This window comes from Emydura macquarii, unplaced genomic scaffold (assembly GCF_026122565.2).
Source record: "Emydura macquarii macquarii isolate MOO-44397 ecotype Brisbane River unplaced genomic scaffold, CSIRO-AGI_Emac_v2 contig_1119, whole genome shotgun sequence".
NCBI lineage: Eukaryota > Metazoa > Chordata > Testudines > Chelidae > Emydura > Emydura macquarii.
This window is the reverse complement of record NW_027131256.1, coordinates 15,696,405-15,717,002: the sequence shown is the minus strand read 5'-3', so window position 1 is coordinate 15,717,002 and position 20,598 is coordinate 15,696,405. Positions and strand designations below refer to the sequence as shown.

The 20,598-nt window shown below is 42.9% G+C and overlaps 1 protein-coding gene across 7 annotated transcripts in view; it reads right to left on the bottom strand.

Moving 5' to 3' along the window:
• The window catches only part of PHLDB2 (pleckstrin homology like domain family B member 2), a 101,355-nt gene extending 83,684 nt beyond the window's left edge, over positions 1 to 17,671 (bottom strand). For 2 of the 7 annotated variants that reach the window (XM_067546226.1, XM_067546228.1), the window contains exons 1-3: positions 17,352 to 17,670; positions 11,317 to 11,439; positions 10,487 to 10,688 (exon numbers count right to left, since the gene is read on the bottom strand). The gene's annotated coding sequence lies outside the window, so the exon portion shown is untranslated. Of the gene's footprint in view, positions 1 to 183; positions 220 to 10,486; positions 10,689 to 11,316; positions 11,440 to 17,351 lie in introns of those variants that run through there. The other 5 variants (XM_067546222.1, XM_067546224.1, XM_067546225.1 and 2 more) reach the window with 4 other exon arrangements.
• Between the last annotated feature and the right edge of the window lie 2,927 nt (positions 17,672 to 20,598).

Sequence of the window (20,598 nt, the reverse complement as noted above, 5' to 3'; positions counted from 1 at the left end):
CCAGCACATTCAGTCACTCAACTTTGTAACCTTATTTTCAACCTTATGTTCAACCCCTCCGCCTGTTCCTACACAGCAAGATGGTCACCAGTCCCTGTTACTTCTTTCACCATAACATTTTGAAAAATATCCATCACTTCTTCTCTGCCCCTCTCCCCCAGCTAGAACACTTGCTTTAGTTACCTCCTTCTTTTTGGCCTCCTCTCTCTTTCAATGTATCCATAAGCTAGCATCTAAAATCCATCTTCCTTGTCTGCCATTCCACACAGTTCTGCCAATGCCCTTTAATGAACACCTGTTTTAGGCGTGGTTGTCCTTTAAGAAGTACCAATTGTGAGAAATTGGACCACGATCAGTGGTCATAAGAGCAAGAAGAAGGAAAAACTAGAGTAAGACCTTAAAGTCCATATTCATTTGTGACATGTCAACATTTTTACTCCAGCCTTCAAAATTAAAAGGTGCACAAATGCATTACATCACCTGGAGGTCCCCCCTTTCTCCCCATACACCACTTTAAACAGGGATTGCTGTTTGCCAGAAGATGGGAATGGATGACAGAATGGATCACTTGATGATTACCTGTTCTGTTCATTCCCTCTGAAGCACCGGGAATTGGCCACTGTCGGAAGACAGGATAGTGGGCTAGATGGACCACTAGTCTGACCCAGTATGTCTGTTCTTATGTTCTAAATAATTGAGTTTTTAAGCTAATATTGGTTTAAACTGCGGTAACTATCTCTTGCACATATATCCCTCACCTACTCCTCATAAGGGTCTTATATAATTTCAAGATGCATTTACACAGTAGAGCAAAACACTATCACGTAGGTAGCTTTGTATCAAGTGTGAAGTTGCCTAAAGGCACATTTACTAAGCAAACAGCCCTGAAAGCTTTCACTGAAGTCCTCAGTACATAATGTTTCAATCCTCCAAGTAGCTTTGAATACCAGTAGGACAGCCGCCTTCTATTTCTTTCATGTGGCTGGCAAAACAGAAACATACAAAGCTAAAAACAAATGTGCAGTATACAGATATACACTGAACTTCATAAAGGGCAGCCAGTCAGTCAGCATCAAACTGGACACTGAGCATTTCTCCTTGCCATTCCTCACCCCCCCCCTCCCAAATCAGTGCCATGCCTATGTGGCAGAGATGAGGACCTAGACAGAGAAGAAAGTAAGGGCCAAGTCTGGAAACAGGTAAAACTGCCCGCCTCTTACCTCTCTCCCCCTGAAACAGAGCACGTGTGTGTCATAAGCAGATCGTTACATGTTCACCCACGTTCTGAATGGCAACATTACACAGATACCCCCGAGGCGCAGTAATAAATCTATGTAAGGGGTTCTGCTTAGCAACCATTGCCAAGTCAAAAAGTGTAAGTGCAGTCCATACCCCTGACCCTCCACAGCTCCAGCCATGAAGAAATTTGTCAGAGCATTTGGAGTAGCATCCTGTGCTACTAGTAGTCTTGTGGGAGGAGTAGTCTTGTGGGTAGTTTTGTGGGAGGAGGCTGGTCTACAAACAATCTCTGAGGCTGCATCTCCATGGGAACAGTTTAGAACCCACCACAGCCTTCACCATCACCACTGGCAGAGATACAACAAACTGAACTGGGAGTCCTAAATGTGACAGTGTAAATCCAGTTTTAAAGTCATGCTTAATTCAAGACAATCGGATTTCATGCTGGATTCACATTCTTTAACTATAGCTGTGCCTAAGTAGAAATGCTCACCAATTGGAACCATAAATAGCAGGATGTCTGTAAAGGGTTACTAACACACTGGAGGAAACTTGAAAAAACCAACAGTAAAAAAACAAAGTCATTGACTTAGTCTTGCTCTGTGCCCTCCCTGCTAATAGGTAAGATATCAATGACTGAGTAAGAGTCTATTTCCTTCCTTCACATCCCAGCTTTGCTTTTCTGCAGCTAAGTCTCCAGCCTGGGTTTATAGCATCCCAGCCAGTTGCTGATAGCACAAATGCAACAGTCTGGCTTTACCGCAGGCTAAGATGAAATGTGAAAGAAGAAAAGCTTTGTTCAGTAAAAGGAAAGTCACAGCAATTTGTGTTATCTAGCAGAACAGGAAAAACACACAAACGAGAGGAAAAAGTACTTAAGTTTAAAGAGCCAATAAGGAGGAAAGGCAGTTACTTTTTATTTATAGTATTTTCGTAAACATTTATAAAACCAGAACCTAAGGCACAATCCCATAAACAACAGGGACCATCTGTCCAACCAGAGCAAGATCCTTGGTGGTGGAGGAAAACTATACAGCAGCTCAGCTCAGTCCCCAGCGCTCAGAGCACAAACAGAAAATGAACCCTGGTCCATGTTCATAACTGAGGCATTGCCCACAATCTAACAGGGGCCCTGGGAGCTGCATGGGACTTTTAAATCAAACGCACCGCAAACGGGGAGAGGCAAAAGTGGGGAGGAGACACCAAAAGGAGACAAAGGCTAGACAAACTACTCCAACCCAACGGCAGGAGGGCAGATGGGCGCTTGGAAAGAGCTGAAGTTGTAAGTAGGTTGTCTTCAGTTTTCCCCCCAAAAGGAAATCTCTTCTCCACCCCCCCCAAAAAAAAACCCGTTAAGGGGGCACTTGCAGGCTGAGTCTCCTCACTTGGTTTAGGCTGAAGCCCCGTTCACACAGGATGTTTAAAACCAATCGGAATAGCCCCGTTCTCCTCCCACAAGCAGCCCCTGCTCCGCTTCCCAAAGCAGAGTTTTCCCCGGGAAGTGAAATTAGGGGGGGGGGGTTGGAAAATGACTAAACTGACAACAAGGGGGTGCAGGGAAATCCCTGTCCCAAATTCAAGGACCCCCCATACCCTCAGCCCCCCCCCCCTTTTTACTCCCCAGCTCACACACACACACACACAGCCCCCATCCGCCCCCCAGACGCACAAGCAGCGCCCCCCCGTTTGAACGTGCGCTCACCTCCTCCTCCTCCGGCAGCCGCTGCCCGCTGTGCATCCCTCTCCGCCAGCAGCCGGCCGAAAGCGACCCGCCCCGCACAGCGCCCGCCCCGGGCCTCCGGCCCCCAGCAATACAGCGGCGAGGCGAGGCCCAGCCTAGCCGGCCCCGGAATCCGGGGCTGCGCCTTCTACCTCCCAGCTCCTCCCTCTCACCCCACTCCCCGCGCCGGGGGGGGGGGGTGATTTGGCTCCCCCTCTGTGCCCAGCCAGGGCTCCCCCCCCCCCCCCCGAAGCCTTCTGCAGATAGTGGGAAGAGGAGGAGGAAAAGGAGAAACAAGGGATCGGAGGTATTGGAGGAAAATCGAGGAAGTAGGGGAAAGTAGGGGAAAGAAATAGAAAGGCAAGGGGGGAGAGAGAAAGACGAGAGGGGAAAGAAGGGAAGGAGAAAAGGAAACGTGAAAGAATGAGACAATAAGAAAAGGAAGCGAAGCAGCACGGAAAAGAGGCAAACAAAGGGGGGAGGGGGATATTCTGCTGCTGAAATAATGAAGTTACAGTATGCAGCCCCCTGGGTACACCAAGAAACGCGGCTTTCTCTCGCACTTAACAATTTCAGGACAGTTCAGTCTTGTGAGCCAAGAGGCAGATTGGAATTTGGTCAATGATGCACCTCTTTGTTTCCCTACATTGCTGCTTTACTGGCGCCCTGTGACACTATAGGACAGGGGTTCTCAGCCAGGGATACACCTACCTCTGGGGGCACACACAGATCTTCCAAGGGGTACCTCGGCTCATCTAGTTATTTGCTTTTTTTTACAACAGGCTACATAGACAGCACTAGCAAAGTCAGTACAAACTAACAGTCCATACAGACAATTCTTTATACTGCTCTATATACTATAGACTGAAATGTAAGTATACTATTATTCCAATTGATTTTATTATTATATGTTAAAAATGAGAAAGTAAGCAATTTTTCAGCAATCGTGCATTGTGACACTTTTGTGTTAGGTGTGATTTTGTAAACAAGTAGTTTTTAAATGAGGTGAAACTTGGAGGTACACAAGACAAATCAGACTCCTGAAAGGGGTATAGTAGTCTGGAAAGGTTGCGAGCCACTGCTATAGGGAACGTAGCATAAATCCTTACACTTCCTTTTCTCCTCCACACCCCTCCCCCCCCTCCCCCCCCCCAAAAAAAAAAAAAAGTTTGATGATGCCATTCATTGCCTATGAGTAGTGGCCAGGGGGGAATTTGCGGTTGTGCAATTTAACCATGAGAAATGCTTAATCAAACTTCCAGTGGTATTCAGCAGTGAGCCGCTTGAGGTGCTTATGAAATCATAAATAATAAGAATGAGTCAATTTCCTATCTGTGCCATTAACAAAACAGAGCTGATTTCTATGAAAACGCATAACAAATTTTCTCTTGAGTTTGGAATGCAGTCAGATCTACAGGAAAAAGGATGTGTGCACGCTGCAGACTGGATTGCACAAGGAACCTGGCTCATGTTTATCTGCCCTTCTTCCACAGTAACTTGAGGACACTGTTGAATCAGTCTGTTTTGCATGTACTGGGGCTTCAGAAAACAGCTTTCCCTATGTCTCAAAAAGCCCATCTGTAAGGTGCTGCTGCTAGGTTTGGCCAGCTAGGATACTAGGTGGAAGGAAACTCAGTTGTTTGAGCTGCTAACTGGTGAAACACAAGCTGGGGGCCCAAGTTCAGATCTCTACTAAAGTAACAAACACACAAAGGAAGGCAAGTCACTGGATTCCGGCCATCACCAAAGAAAACTCAGTTGAAACATTGTCAACTTGTAAAAATTCAGTGACAGAGAGGTCGGGTGGGCTAGGCAGTCAGCCAGAAACTCCTGAATTTGGATCTTGGTCCTTGCTGTGCGGGCCTTGTCACTCAACCTTTTGCTGTTTGTTTCCCAATGATTAGAGAGGGGATAGTAACATACCACACAGGGATCCCATGAGGATTAGTAAACTTTCCTATTGTGTTTTGCAAATGTAAAACACTACATAAAAGTGCTAACTATTACTAAAATTGTTAGTTATGATCTGGCTCATGCCTTGCAATGTACAAAGTATATTTTATTTGGTTAAGACCATTACTATAGCAAAATATAAACTTTTAAAACCACTCAATTTCTAGAGTCTAGACTGTATACAATAAGCATGCCAAAGGCACAATGCAAGGAGCACTAAAATGTGGCCCAGGGCCGTGCCGAAAGTCACTGTAGTTTATAGAAAAAGTAAGCTTTTTGAGATGAGTGATTCTAACAAGCCAGAGCCCAAATCTGCTGTTCCTCTCGGAGATTCCCGTGAATGCCTGGTGATTTTTTTCTTCAATTGGTGTTGAACTTGGCCCACTGTTTTTGCTCATGTCTCAAACAAGAAAGTAGCACAAGCAATTAAAATAATAAAAACATGCTGTCAGCAGTGCCTGGGCTCCTTGTGTCAGGGTATGGCACTACCTATGCTGTGAACTCAGTGTACAGTGTTTAAATGCTTAAAAATTAACCGACTCAGAATCTGGCCATCCATATCTTTGAATGAATGAACCAACAAACATAAAAAGCACCTGCTTGGTCACAGCAATGCTTTAAACCCAGGACACCAACCTGGCCCTACGGCTCTGGGTTAGCACAGAGGCACAACTCCTCACGCAGCTCTACTCTCTGAAGAAGCAGGCAAGGCTTCTTAAGTGGCCTGTTGGCTCCCTATTGGTCACCTCCTATCCCTTCCAGGCCCCTGGGAGAGTAAATTTTGGTAGTATCCCAGCCTGAGTGGGTTTTCCTTAAGCAAGGAGCATCCAAGTGCCAACGCCTCCAGCAGGGGACTGAGGTGGCCTGATAGAGCCTGACATGCATATAATATGAACAAGGTGAGGGCATGCTGGTTGCTGAAATCAAAAAGAATGTCTGTTAACCTTGTCACCTTCAGAGGCTCGTGGGCCTACGGACTTTCCTTCATTCTCACAAATCGATTCAATTTTTAAAAAGAGCACTGTATGTCTGTTTCTTGGTGGCAGAATTGTCCTTTTTTTAAAGGAATGGCTGATGCTCAGATACTATAGTGGTAAGGGCCATCAAAGTGGACAGACAGGTTTTGAGATCCATGGGTATTTTTTAACATCAATATTCATTTGGACTTTTTTTTGGTAATTAATAATGAATAAATTGACATGTGTGAAATTGTAAAAGTAACAGCTGCAAATATTTAACCTAGTTTGAAGTGAACCAAAAAGCACTACTGTTCTGATGAGGGGAGGGAAACTTGAATCATAACTATACATTTAAAATTGTAAATGGACCCACAAGTCGCTTCAGCTCTGAGTCAAACTCTTATCTGCTTTTGTTTCAGTTGTGCTTTGGAAAGCTGTTTCCAGTGCTGTGTCAACACTATTAATATCCCACTCATTACTGTGTACCACTCCCACTGTGAGAACCTGCGTGCACACACATTTAAAATTCACTCTCCTGGAGTATGCAAGTGTGCCCAGTAAAAGTTTACTTTTCATTAGAATTCATGCAAGTAAAACTCAAAGGGCTGCAATATTCGCAGAAAGTGCAGTGAGTTCATGGTGAACACTGACAAAAGACGTTTTGTTCAGTCATTTCTAACATTCCAGCAACACCTTTCTTCCAAATTTCTTCAGAAGGACTTCACAAGCATTAAGGAAGCTTGCTGATGCCTTTATTGTAAGTTAGGGTGATAGAGGAATCACTTCAACCACCTCTGTAGTGAAACACAGCCGCTCTTAACCAATGCAGATTACTGCTACACAACAGCTTACTTTTCGAAACAATGAACACCACAGTACACAATGGATACTTCAGGTGAACTATGAGGCAAAATATGATTCTTCTGTTGCAATTTATGCAAGACATGGAGGGCTTGTTTACACTGCCCTGCCATTGGACGACAGAAGAGTGATTATCAGTGCACACTTCAGTGCTTCATTGTAACTCCCCCAGCGGAACGCTGCAGCCGCCAATCAAAATGTCCCACTCCATGTTATTGTTGTCCTCCTCAAACAGGACTACATGAATGCAAACAAGGAACCTTTTTATTTCCCCCCCTGCAGCATCCACACAGGAGATTTATAACGCAGCACTTTGGTGCTCACTGCTAATCACGCTTCCGCAGTTAGAACTGCGAGGCAGTATAGACATAGCCTGAGTCGGATATGTAAGGGTATACACTTCAGCCAGAGGTGTGACTGCAGCACGTGTAGACATACCTGAGGTAGCTTTGATCTAGCTAGCTCACGTAACAATAGCAGTGAAGTTGCGACAGCAGGGGCTGTGCAAGCTGGTCTGGGACCCTGGGTGTATACTCTAGCAGGTAAGCACTGCTGTGGTTTCACTGCTACTGTTATTTGAGCCAGCTGTAGCGCAGGTTTGTCCACCAAGCTACAGTCACATCTCTGATTACAGTGCAGACATACCTTAGAGAACATTAAGGTGAATCAACTACAGTTCTGAAGTTACTGTACATAAATGAAAGAGCATTAACACCATCCCCAGATATTTCCCATGTGGATGTTTTCACTGAGGAGTAACAGTCCATCTCCAAGGCACAGACTGATGGAGTGACTTGCTTAAGGTCATGCTGAAGCAGTGACAGAAATGGGGATACAAGCATCCTGGCTCCCAATCCCCTGCTCACACTCCTCGACAACACACGGAGCAAAGCAAAAATTATCCTCTGTGACTGCTGTTATGAAAGGGAATTTACATATACAGAAGGAGAGCGAGTGCATTTACTTGACATTGTAGATCTAAATAGGGTATCATGTACAGTCAATCAGAAACATCTAGCTTTCTTGAGTACTCTCAGTTTATACACAGTATACCAGAATGAGAATGTCCACATGTGGAATAATCAAGAATCTTTAAACTGGGAATAATTCCATGTGTAGACAAGCCTTAAGAATCTACTTTTCTTGAAGAATCAAATACCCTCAGTCTGTCACCTTTGTATCGTATTCTCAGTGCCTCCTTACTATGCAGTCAGTCCTGCTTACACACTAATGACAAACTCACAAGGACAGTCACCAGCCCACTTGTCCTTCAGTTAGCACCACATGGGGTGAGCTGAATTTGAGAACAAACGCTCGCTACATACTCTTAGTTACCGAAACATGTTAGAATATTTTATGGCTCTTTATGACTGCTGTGAAAAAGTCAGCATTCCTTCTCTAGTACTTCAAGTTTGGCATACCACTGGATTTAATAGGACCTTTCTGCTGACAAATGCACTGAAGTTACTCTGGTCACGATGAGCTTAATAAAAACACCCATTAATTAATGTCAGAGTACAACAAAGAGTTCTATTAAGCAACAAGAAAAACAATGAAAATTTAAGTTCAAATAAATAGATATGTCTCTGTAACTTGGGCTGAATCTTCCTCAATTTGTTGCAGGAAATATCAACAAGAAACCTACTGAAATAAGTTAAGGGTAATCAAACATCATGCTGCAGGAGTCAAGAAAAGAATTCCACCCTCCCTCTTCTTATGCACAGCTTTACACAATTAACTAAGTGCATTACCACAAGGCAGGGAGGCAGTTTTGTTTTGCATTCCTGTGAATCATCAGGTGTTGGCCACTTCTGGAGAAGAATTCTGAACTTGAGGGCCAGTGTGTGGTCTGTTAGGGGAAATCTTATGTTTCACTTCCATCAAAATTTGTCCAGCTTTACAAGAAATTATAGTGTCAACTCTTCTTTTACAAACTGCTCATCTGATAGCGTTTAGCTTTATTACAGAATCCTCCTGATAGAGATTTGATTAGTTTAATCAGTTAATTCACTTTCTGTCAATAATAAGTGGTTACATCAAAGTGTCTCCATCAGCAAGATAAATAACTCAATTATTTACTACAATGAAATGGTGCTTTTCAGTGATCAAAGGAATTTCTGCTAACACTTAGGCCGGAAACTAGTCCTTGTGAGTCATCATTAGATAGCTGATCTATTAACTTGGATATGGGTATCAGTGTCTTTTAATCAGATTAAGAATTTCCTCCCACCATCACCAGAATCAGATGCTTCCATGTATGGGAGTGGGTTGATGATTAAATTAATCAAGATACTGTAACTAACCTCATTGCAGGGTGTCATTAAGTTTTGCTGTACATGAGTATCTTTTGGGGCATGTCTACACTACAAAGATAAATCGAGGTAAGACAGTTTATGTTGACCTAACTGTGTAAACATATGCTCTACAGTGCTCCTCCTACTGCTGTAATTTGCTTGCTATGCCAACCTAGTTAATCCACCTCAACAAGAGGCGTAAGGCTTAGGTCGATATAGTTTGGGCGATGCAGTATCTCCGTGCAGACACAATATCTCCTAGGTGGCCCCCCACACTCCCTCTCAAGTCAGTGCAAGCGCTCCTGGTGAGGACAGGAGGAGGGCAGTGTGGACATGAAAAACTGCAGTAATTGCTGTGGTGGCTGTAAATTGACCTTACATAGGTTGACTTAATTGTGTAGTGTAGACAAGGTCTTAAATATTTGATAGCATGCTCTATTTGTAGGCACTCCAGGCATTGGGTTCTACAAACAGGTCCTTGGTCAACACTGACATGTCTAGGAAGCATGAATTTTCTTTACTAGAACCAGCAGAAAAGGAAATGGTGCAAATATATTAATTACAGTGGCTCGGAAAGGTTAACTCTATCATTCCTAACTCCAATTCCAATAGATGGATACAAGGCCAACTTCTGGCCCATGGTAACATTCTAGACCATCCATCTACTAGAGTGCAATGATGTATAGGTCCACAGGTCCCAAGAGGCAGTGTTCAGGCATGTCAGTGGTCGAGTTAGTTGGAGGCCCCTCTGCACTTCCTCACAGGTCTCAGCTCACCTCCTCAACAAAAGCCTGAAACATATGCGGGCTCTGCCAGGCCATATGGGGGAAGAGGGAAGGGAGGGGCATTTCCTGCCAGCTTTCTAACTAGTTAGGGGTGTAGGGTTGGAGAAGCCAGCTTCTAGCCTCTGTTCACTCTCTAACCAATTGAAGGACAAGGGCCAGCTTCAGCAACTGGCATCCTCTTGACATGTGAAGTGAGGACACTGCACATAAAGCTCCTTACCTGAACATACCTGTCAGCAGGGATACCCAGTGCCAGGCTAAGCTTGATCCTGTTCTTCTCTTCCTCTGTTCAGGGTCCTTCCTGCTCTGAGCATGTGGCACCTTGAGACCCATTCCAGGTATAATGGTGCTTATAGTGGCCATTTCACTGTGGTGGTTCCCACAAAAACCATCTTATATACAATGCAGTTTCCCATACAACACTATTACATAAAACACCTTCATAAGCTTGTTAGGCATGCACACTGGATAACTGGGCCATCTTTTAGCACTGCTGTATCACTTCATTAGGGAAAGCCCTGTCTGGGAGAGCACCAGGGATGTCCCTCGATCCTCATCTCCCACAAGGACAAGGGCTGCAGTGCCTCTGCCCCAGGAAGCCTGTTATCAAAGGATAATCAGAGCTTACTGCAAGGAAAGTAAGCATGTTACTAGTGAAGACTCTGTGTTACTTACCTCCCCACTTCCACAGGCTTACAGGGACTAGGTTTTCTTATTCTCCACTTTGTTCAATATTTGAGGTTTTAAGTGGCAACACCTCAGCACACTCCAGTGAATGATCTTCTCAGGTCTATCTGCAGGCTGTGCAGATTATGTATATAGGAAGTCGGTATATTCTTTCTGGTCCAGTTCATACTAAGGACCATGATCCTGCACACTGTAAATGAAATTCCCACTGCTTAATGTAGAATGAGGACTAAAGGAAGCAATAAAATAATCCAGAATATAACAAGAAATTAAGACAATGGCAACCTTTAACAAATTATAAGATTTTTTTAATATATACAGGCTAAGATAGACTGGACACTGAAATATGAAAAGGGAAGCCATCTATGGCTTCTCTTCAGACCTGGTTGCAAATTGCATGTGTGTTTTTCCTAACCTGACTAGTTTTTATTCCTCAAAACATTAACTCAACACTCATGAGAAACCTTACAACAACAGAGAAGTGCATCAAGTGTGTGTGCATGTGGGAGGGAAAAGAGAGCAGGGGAGAGAACTGGTAAAGAAAACATATCTGTTTCGAACTCCCAGGGGTTTATTCTAAGCAGTGACAGGGAAAAAATCCTTTAAAAATTATGAGAAATAAATGATCTTGTCAATGCTAAAAAAAAATATATATATATGTATATTCAGCAGCAATTGAAAACAGCCAGACTAAAAATAATAGTTGCCATTATAAGCCAAATGATTAGGAAGTATAGGAAGGGAAAAGGTCAGTAGTGGGTCCATATAAGAATTTTACCTCTGAGTTATTTAATTGCTAACTTGCTTTTAGCACTTACAGATTTATGGAGGAAAAGTGTACATTTATGTCCAATGCTTCAGTTTTAAAGCTCTCTTTTTCTCCAACTGGAAGTTCCAGCCCCCACACATCTCCTTTATTTCTAGGTACACTGCCAAGATTTCTGAAAGTTAAAAAGCAACAAGTTTCTGTTAAACATTACTTCATGCTTCTGGCATTAATGTAATACAAGTCTGGATGGCGATGATGGGGAGAAGCAATGAAAGCTGATTTCCTGGCATGCAGTGGAAATCCTGAGAAAATTTGAGATCTGCCACTAATTTTAACAGCTGCATGACTGCTTTGCTTTTGACTCTCTATGTGAGCACATAGTTACACCACTTTTTATTATACCAAGAGCCAAAGGAAAACAGAGACACTTAAATATGCAGAAAACCTAACTCCTTCATAGGTTTGCTGCTGTAAAAATCCCAGGTTACTACATGGTTCAACTGATGCGTATGCAGTAGCAAAATGAGAACAGTCGCATGCGTGGAATTAAGCAGCCGAATGCAACTTTTATTAAGCTTTAGCACAGAGGAGGGGGTGCTACTCACCCATCACCCATACTCTCTTATACTGATCATTGAAATGGTTCCAGTTCAGGGGTTACAGGGCTCCTTACCATATAACCCTTAACTCAGCGTAGGCGATCCTTACTCTACCCCGAAGAGTCAGGACTTCCTGAGCCCTAGCACCCTTTCCACACACACCCCCCCCCCCCATGAGGGGGACAGAGAGTACTGCAGAGTGGGGACCTTGGCCTGCGAGGGCCACAAGGTCTCACCCTGTCCCAGAAGCCCATCACCCAAATCCCAGGTCTTTTACCTTTGGGAACTGTTCATTTTATCCTTTTAACTGCACAGGAAACTGACCGCAAGTTGCAATGAATTCACAACTCAACTCAAGTACCTCAGTTAGGTACCAAACACATTTCTCCTTAACCCATTTTGGCTTGAAGGGGCTGCAAGGAAGGTGAAAAACTCCCTGGTCCTCTGCCAATTTTTCTGTGAGAGAAAAAAAAATCCTTCTTGACTCCCCCACCAGGCTATTGGTTAGACCCACAGCATCTGTCAGGCCAGGTTCTCATTCCTATTTCAGGGTGGGGTTTCTGCAATGGAGCCAAAAGAGGCTTTACATGGCCCCCCACTCGAGGTTAAATCCTGGGAGCTGGGGACTGCTGGCCAATCAGCACCCCCTTCCTCCTAGCTGGCCAATTGGTACCAGAGACTCTGGGAGTGGGGGTGGGGGGTGGGGAGAGAGGCGCTACTTGGTGTCCCTCAGTGAGTGTCTCCTTCCCATGCTGCTGGGATTGTCCCATTTCGTCACCAGCCCAACCGAGTTCCCCCACCCATTGAGACATGTGGGTGGGCATTTAGCAAAGCTGGAGATGTCAGTACAGGTTATTAAGGCTGGGTAAATACCTAAAGAATCTATTCTGCATACTCAATTAAAGAAAGCCAGCCAAATAGCCTCTGTCCCAGAATATGCAACCTGTTGTATTCACTTTCTGCAGACGTCGTTCGTAATAATGTTCATGGAAACAGAAAGCAAATACGTGTGTGAACAAATATTTACTAAGAAAGCAACCACTTTGAAAGCTGTAAGTGAGCTTGGGAATCATGTAATCAGGGAACAGAAATGATACCATGTGATGTAGATGACAAATCACAGCCCTAATGACAGATAGTGCATCCTTGGAAGTCCCAGTCACAGCAAATAGGTCATCAGCATTTAATAAGACAAACTATGGTTCCATAACCCATACACTAAATAATTATGAGTAACACATTTGTAAAGAGCAAACATAGTTAAACATTTAAAAAGGCTACATTCATTGAGTGAATTGTTCACTGTGAATAGCTTGCACAGCTCTACTGATGATAGCTGATCTGACAATGTTCACGTGGATGGTTCTTTGCTTTGACCATTAAAAAGAAAACAAAATCAACAATTTCTCTTTGTTCCAATTTCTCTTTTCTCACTTTATGCCCAACCTATGTTCCACCTGGTTCTCAGACATCATATGGTCCAAATCACAAATCATGTTGCAGTAACCAAGATTCTTATGTACTGATGCAAAGAAAGGGAAAATGGTACATGTGCTTTAGCTTGAACCCTATATTTTCTATATTATAAATTATTGGCTGATGTTTCTATATGGTAACCTGTAGGTGCTAGGAAACTAAACTTTTTAACTCCAAATTCTGATGTTTCTATTTTGGCAAATCATCTGAATCTCCAGAGTGTCTTTTCTAATCTCAAGGATTATATTGCTTCACCTGCCTATTTGTGCATGAGATCAGTTAAATGAAGAAGGCATTTTTTTTTCTGTCATGTTATCTTCAGTCAACTATTAAAGTATGTGTTATGCTGGAAGATGTTAATGGCTGCCATCAGTCACAGATATGTTTAAAGCAGATACATGTACTAAACTCCTGTAATTCATGCTCAATGGAAGGAGCAATTAAATGCCCTTTAGTGTCATGTTAGCTGAAACAATAGACGCCAACACCTCAAGGCAATAGCCAGCATGGTCAGGCCTGAGCAGAAGTGAAGGTATGTGGGCTGAAAGGTTTCCCTGGGCGTTGACTGCAAATACAGGGGCTGTGGAGCATTGATTGATTACATCTCTGTGTGTCCGTGTGAGAGGGCGAAAGAAAGCAACCAGAAAGCAAGGAGAATGCTAGCAGACGGGAAGAGAAACAATGATGAACCAGTCCTTTGAAGGAAGATGAAAGAAAGTTTCTTCTGGGCACAATACTTACTGGGAAAGGCAGACTTGGATTTGTGGACAAGGAAACTGCCTCCTAAGTGTTACTTCTGAGTTCAGGGAAAGGGAACTATTTATATGTAAATATAAATGTATATGTAAATTAACGGGTTTGTACCAAAAAGGATAGCGGATTCCTATCATGAATTTCTCCTCTTAATGGAAACAACGCAGCAGGGCCCTAAATATTGGCAAACTATTTGGGCCAAAAAGGGGCAACGATATAACTACACTTTCAGCCATATAGAGATTTGCTGCTTTTTAATTGCAAATCCATGGTCTTTATTCCATCAGTTTTCTCCCACTGCTGGGTTCAGCACTTTTTCTGTATTTAGTATTAACTTCAGTAGGGTTGGAGGCTGTGCTTCCAGATTCTCCTAATTTTCCATTCTAATTGGCTAGACAGTATTTTTATGTATTTAGAACTATACAGCATTTTGCATAGATTTTTGAATAAAACTTGAGCCTGGAGATAGCCAGGTATTGGATGGCTGTAGGGAAAGATCAGGCTTCCCTGGTTGAAAGAATCTCCTATTTAAAAACAATGATGTCTCCTGATTTTTAGAATGCCGACAAATGTTGACAGCTTTTTTTCCATATGCCTGACTACATGGAAGTGGAGAGAGGCCCTTTGCTGGTATATTTAGGCTGGAAAAACCCCCAGGAACTGGTTAAGAAAACTGCAAGCCAGTAAATCCAGAGAAGTGTCCTTCTCAGACCTCATATTTTACAATCTTTCTGTCATGAGGCATTTCATAGGCTGCTACTCTAATTTCAGTTGTTTACAGATTTAATCTTCTTTTCTCCATTTTTTTCTTTTGCAGTCTTCGGTAATTACCCATCGATACCAACCATGGTGTGACCCAAGTACCTCTTAATGCCAACTGACGGGGAGTTGTAGAACTGTACAGAGAATGTCATCTGAGGTCTGAAAGTCAGTGTTACAGTGGTCATCAGTATCATTGCGAAATGTACAAGTACTGGGTAAGGAGTTATGTATCTGTACCAAAAAAATGTGTTCTTAAGCATGTAAGGTAAAAGCAGTTAATCAAAAGGTGACATGCTTTAGAACGGTTCCTCCAGACAGGAAGTAGGAAACATATCTATTGTTGGCATGTAAATTAAGCATTGTAAGCTAACATAATGGTTGCCTATTTACATACAAATCAAATGTTAATAAAGATGTGAGGTCATTGGGAAAGGAGCACACAGGAAGAATTGAACCACAGGGGGTTATCCTATGTAGGAGTAAAGAAATGAACTTTGGAGATATTTCTAGAAGGCCTGGCATCTCACACCGGGGAAATCAATGGACAGTGCATTTACATTCATCATGAAAGTGGGGGCTCAGCCAACCTTTGTTGAAAATGCTGGAGTGGAGTCAGGGTGAGATAACTTTCTTTAGATAGGAGGTTAACATGTTAGTTAAGCTTAATCTTTAGCAAGTGTGTTATGATTTTGTGTTGCATGTAATCATTTGTTCCCAATATTCTTACTCATTAGCACTTGAATCTTTGACAGTAAATTTATTCTTGGTTTCACTATAAATATAACTAAAGTGCAGTGATGTTAAGCCAAGTGCTGTTCCTGAGTTGAAACTTAACAGCTAGTTTGCATATTGTTCCTATGGAATAGTACGCCTAGTGATTCTCTGTGTGTCCAGTGGATAAGGGGTCGGACACTGCAGGGAACACACCATGGACTGGGGGTTGGTGCGCGCCTGACACTACTGACATAGAGAGAGAGCAGGGCCTGTGGAGATCTGGAAGGCAGAGCTTGTGCTGCTAGAGGCTGGTGGTTTCAGGGAGTTAAGCTACAGAAGCACAGACAAGACTCCTCCATGCGAAGGGCAAATAGTGGTGAGATGCCTCACAACCCTGGGTACCCCGGGGAGTGTCACACATGATCAGTAGCAGCCTGGTGCTTTTTGTGCAGAAATTGAGACATGGTAGAAGCTTATTTAACATCTGTGGCCTGATTCTGGTCTCCCATCAATCAATGGATTTGCACTGCTCTACGTGTGATAAGGGAATCTAGTCCCTGCTGCTAATCTGAGCCCACGATCGCATCCCTGAGTATTTATCAAATTTCCAAGATCAAACACCCAAGACCTGGAATGATAAGTGCCTCAAATAATTCTCAGGTTTACATTGACGTGAAATCAAAGAAACAGCAGCCACAAAACCATGAACAAATTTAAGGGCCCTAAAGCAATTTAACTCTTATGTCAGGCAGCCAAAATAAGTAACTTCTAATTATTATTTTTATGTTTTTATTTTGAGGAGCAGTGCTCAGTATTTTCAACAATGAAGAACAGTAAAAACATTCAACAGGAGACATAACAATAAGTGCTATGATTATGTAGCTGAAAACAGTGCTCATTCAGTAACCGGACAGGAGTGTACTGTATTTTAAAAAACAAACATTTATATTCATCTTATTTCTCATGACAAATCTCTTCCCTAGAATGCAAATGGGACAATCTACAGCAAGAGGAAACTTTTCTTTCTGCCTCTTTTTTTAAATCAGTTCTATAGGGATTTACCTCCTCCCATTTTGGATTTCCTGCCTTGCACTCGGGGAAGCAATATGCTATGAGAAATAGCAGATGCCACAATGCTGTCTTGTTTTCATATCAATGGGCCACATTCATTCCCGGTGTAATGCTGCTTAAGTCAATTTTTCATTCACCTGCCATCAGCAAGATGTAGTTTTTGATTTGTCATGAGGCATTTAATGCTCCCCCCCCTTAGTGTTACAGTTCCGAGGCTCCCTTTAACTAGTTCTTTAACCAAAAGCATGCTCTCTCAGCTTTCTTCTCCAGGTCACACTACAAGCCCTTCGCTGGGTGTCCCTGGGGTTTTCTTGCTGGTTTACCTAGCCTTCCTCCATTAGCATTCAGCTCCCAGTTAACCCCCTCCACCCACATGGCTCACATATCTGTCCTGCTTTGCATGTGACCTGTAGACTGGGAAGGGGCTCCTATGGTTTCAGCTATCTATTCCATAAAGGGGTTGAATTGCTTTTTACATTAATTCTGAATGAAGGGCAGCTGTTACATTCTCTGGCTTCAACAAGATTTCACCTCCCCCCCATCATGATATTTAACAGAAGTCTCTTCCAGACATGTAAGCTGTATTGCCCAGACAAGCAATTATGATGGAAGTACCTCAAAACTACTTGAACAATGAAGAAACTAACTACATGTCTGCAGGTTAACAAGTTCCGCCCCTCCCCCAAACACACAAACTGGTTCCATTTACCTGATAGCACAACAGAAGGAATCCATTTGGAGTTGTGATGCTTCCCCACTTTCACCTCATGGGAGAAAGAGGCCCTGCATTTAAAAGCCCAGAGCCCTGCTTCTTCTGACAGATTTAAAAAAAAAGAAAGCAAGAAAAGAAAAACAGCTAGTCCCCTCTTTTCCTTAAATCTGCTAACAGCCTCTTCTTGCAAATGCCGAAGTCAGGTTGCCCTAGGTCTGTACCCATGAAATCCAAGCCCCACATTACACAATCAGCCCAGATTGATAACTAACATGGGGAAGCGGGGAGAAATGGGCTAACAACAGCTTGCACAAAAACATCTTCCTATCCTGTACTTTTCCTGTGCCGTTTCCAGGCCACAGAGTTTTTGATAAATGTCAGATCAGCAGTTGAACTTTTGGATGCTTATCTGAACCACGGCCAACCTTCCGACAAGTGCCAGGTTCTTCCACTGTCACTACTTTTCAGGCAGAAAATTAACTGCGGTTCAGGGGGGAACATTGTCCTTTGTGAAGGTTAAGCAACAATTATTCTGAGCACATTAAGAAAAGTGGTTTGCCTGAGTTTGTTTATTGACAGGAAACATATGCTCATTCATGGATGACTCCCCATGAACATTCTGCTCTTTCCGGCAGGCTCGCTTAGTTCAGCTTTTCCTGGTACCGTAGAATCTTTATATATACAGATTTATCATCATATGAACTAGATTCAAGATCACTGAGTAATCCTCATTTGCACAATCGATCTACAAGGAACAATTGCAGGTATCAGCTTGAAATGGAACAGGGATGGCCTTTCATTGACCCATTTGGCATGGCAAACTTGTGGGTTTCTCTACAATTTGGAACATACATTTGGCAAGCCATTTGGGGCTTTGCCATTCAAAATAAGGACAGAGACTCGTTTTAATGCTTTTGGCTGACTGCTTGTGTGATGGAGCAAGTTGTCATGAAAGTAAATGAAATATTTGATTACACGATGGGGACAGCATGCTGCTGCTTGATGGACCTGCTCCTATTGTCCGTCGATGGAACATCCATGCTGTCAACCAGCTTGGTCATACTGATTACTCTGTGGAACTATAGGATGTCACAGTTCAGGACAACTGCACTTGTATTTCCCCACAGTGGTCCAGCAAGGGCACTCACCCTCAGACTTCCAGATCCCCAGTTATTACCTCTCTTGGGTGGAGACACGTGTCTACCTCCCCTCAGACCAAGGTATGTCCAGACTCCACAGTTCCCTGCCTTCACTGTGTATTGCCCAGGCAGCCTAAACTGATCTGCTCGCTTTCTCTTCATAGACTGATAACAGAGTGATTGCTAGAGATATAAGTTACCACACAGTTCTTTCTAAGCAAGCCTATTTTATTCTAAGGGTAAAAGCACTACAGTGAGAACATATTTAAAACAATAAAAGAACCTACTTGCATGCTAACAAGCTTACCAAGATCACCTCCTCCCCAAGGGTTCCTTTTTGATCACAACTTCATCAGAGCTTCAGCTCAGAACAAGCACCCAGTTTTATGAGGCCTCAATAAGCCAAGTCCTTCCAGTCCCTGCCTAAGGAATGGAGTCCTCTATGGACCAGAGATCTTCTCCATTTCCTGGATCAGGAAGAAGGCCCTGAATTAGTGTAATCCCAGGTTATTTATCCCAAAATCCTTTCTTTGTCTCTTGGACCCTGGAGAGTCCAGTTTGAACTAGTATAGGCAACACTTTCCATGGGGTAGTTTCAAACGTTGGCTTGGGGGGAGGGGAGGATTTGCATTCCTCTCACCTCAAGATATTTCCTAAGAAAATCCATTTCACACATATTGTTGCAATATGTGAAATTCCTCATGCCTCCCAGAGATCACATTAATCTTGTTTTCCTACTATATAAGTGCCATACAATCTCACACTAGTACATAAACATTTGCATTTTCAATACAATGAACTCCAAAGATGCCGAACTTAATTCATTAATTCAGTGAAGTTTGCCCAGGATGTCATGGAATATTGTCAGTCTGTCACACAGGGTTTCCAATAGACCTAAGTGAACGGTCCATACTAGGAAGGAAAATTTTGAGGGATTTCAATACACATGGAGATGGAAGCTCTGAAGCACAATGCATGGATCACATGGAAAAAAATGTATCATGTCATTAAAGACTGTGTCATAATGCATATGCACAAGGGGGCCAAATGAAGCTTTCATAGGCACCTTATTTCCGGTGTTTCCTAACTTTTGAGTGCTTGACTTTACAACCATAACTTTCTTCTAAGATTTATTTTAATATAATTTCCTATTATTTCTTTTTAAAAGAAGCTGGAAAAAACCAGAAATTGGATTATGTAGAACCATTCTGACATGCCACATCATTTATCATCAGGGTTGGAACCTTTAGATCATAGCACAGACCTTTACCCACTTGAGCTAATGGCGTAACTTATAGCGGTAGCAGGCTGTTATCTTTTATGTAGACGAGCCACTTAGGGTGATGGTGGTGAGACATATATGTTATTAGTGGGTTTCACAGCTACTTTGTAGACAGCAGAGCAAGGACTTCATCAGTAGAGGTGTCAAGACTGCTTAAGTTCCAGAGTCAAAGCAGAATCTGAACTCATTGTAAGGTGGAATGATTATACAAGAAGTGCCAAGTCACACTGAGATGGCATGAGTGTATTTGGATGCTTGGCCTCTATCAGCATATAAATGAAGTAGAGCTCAAGTCTTAAAAAAAGAAGTAATAGAACACAGTTCTGGTATATGTAGAAGTACCAGAAGTACCGAAACGGTGCTCTGGCTCCTCCAAAAAATGCTGGAATGTCATTCCACACTCCCCCCACAGACCCTGCTGCCAAAGTGCCGGCACAATTCAAGACCTGAAATTAAGGGATACACGTAATCACAGCAATTGCTAGAAAATAAGGCAGAATAGTCTTTCTGGCTTGGCTTTTCTTGGGCCCACATTGTATGTGAATTAAGAGGCAGGTGCTCCTCTCAAGCCCAGGTGGATCACTGACAACTCACAGCCAATTGGCTTTATATCAGCCACAGGTCTTGAAAAGCAGCAAGCCAGGCCAACACTTTTTGCTGCTTGTTATATTTGTTTCTATTGAGGAATAGTGACTTTAAAGACTTTGATTACAAATTCCTTAGAAAAGTAGCATTTCAACAATTATTACATGACAACAACTGTATGATTTGTCCAATCAAGAATTTTTGCTTAATTTAGTGCTTAATTTTATGCAGCATAAAG